This window comes from Oncorhynchus gorbuscha, linkage group LG10, assembly GCF_021184085.1.
Source record: "Oncorhynchus gorbuscha isolate QuinsamMale2020 ecotype Even-year linkage group LG10, OgorEven_v1.0, whole genome shotgun sequence".
Taxonomy (NCBI): Eukaryota; Metazoa; Chordata; class Actinopteri; order Salmoniformes; family Salmonidae; genus Oncorhynchus; species Oncorhynchus gorbuscha.
This window is the reverse complement of record NC_060182.1, coordinates 6,214,766-6,216,247: the sequence shown is the minus strand read 5'-3', so window position 1 is coordinate 6,216,247 and position 1,482 is coordinate 6,214,766.

Genomic DNA, 1,482 nt, shown 5'->3' with positions numbered 1-1,482 from the left:
GAGTCTCTGTGGTTTAAAGCTCATGTCATAGAACATGGAACCAGAAGCCAAATCCTATTAACACAGCTAATCAGGTCTGGACTGAAGAGACCAAAACACGACCAATTTGGCTCCTCTACGGTTGGTTAGGGATTTGATATGGAGAGATGCATTGACTGTTCCCATTTTCTGTAACTTTGACACCAGAGATGGACCTTTCAGAGGTTTTCTACTGTATATGATTTATTAAAGAGCAAAAATTGGTACCTCCATTAGAGGACTTTAAAATGAAATGTATATATAGGTATATAGCCATTGATTCTTCAAGACTATAACTCAATGCCTTATGAGCTTGTTGTTTTACTCCAATGTTTGTAAACACAGTACATGTAAACAAACGCTGTATAGCCTGAAAACATGGTTCATATTATAATGTTGATATCATGGATGGTCAGTCCAGGTGTCATATCTCTGTCTAGCAGAGAGTGGTTACATTTCTCCAGCCCCGTCCCTCAGCTGTTTAACAGCTTTGTTATTGTTTGAACTGCAGATTGCCCTTTTAAGAGCTCTTGTATATGATTAAAAAGTGCAGGTTCCTATTACCGTGATGCTTCCGGAACTATATAAACCATGCTGTAAAGGACAATGGGAAAGAAACATTACCGAGCTAGCACAGTACAGGTCAGGTCGGCACGACTGTGTGAGAAGGTTATGGGTGTGTGCAGGCTTTTGATCCAGCACTGCTTTAGCCTACCTCATCACCCCCTTAGACCAGGGTTAACCTACCTCATCACCCCTTTAGACCAGGGTTAACCTACCTCATCACCCCCTTAGACCAGGGTTAACCTACCTCATCACCCCTTTAGACCAGGGTTAACCTACCTCATCACTCCCTTAGACCAGGGTTAACCTACCTCATCACCCCCTTAGACCAGGGTTAACCTACCTCATCACCCCTTAGACCAGGGTTAACCTACCTCATCACCCCTTAGACCAGGGTTAACCTACCTCATCACCCCCTTAGACCAGGGTTAACCTACCTCATCACCCCCTTAGACCAGGGGTAACCTACCTCATCACCCCTTTAGACCAGGGTTAACCTACCTCATCACCCCCTTAGACCAGGGTTAACCTACCTCATCACCCCCTTAGACCAGGGTTAACCTACCTCATCACCCCCTTAGACCAGGGTTAACCTACCTCATCACCCCCTTAGACCAGGGTTAACCTACCTCATCACCCCCTTAGACCAGGGTTAACCTACCTCATCACCCCCTTAGACCAGGGTTAACCTACCTCATCACCCTCTTAGACCAGGGTTAACCTACCTCATCACCCCCTTAGACCAGGGTTAACCTACCTCATCACCCCGTTAGACCAGGGTTAACCTACCTCATCACCCCCTTAGACCAGGGTTAACCTACCTCATCACCCCCTTAGACCAGGGTTAACCTACCTCATCACCCCCTTAGACCAGGGGTAACCTACCTCATCACCCCTTTA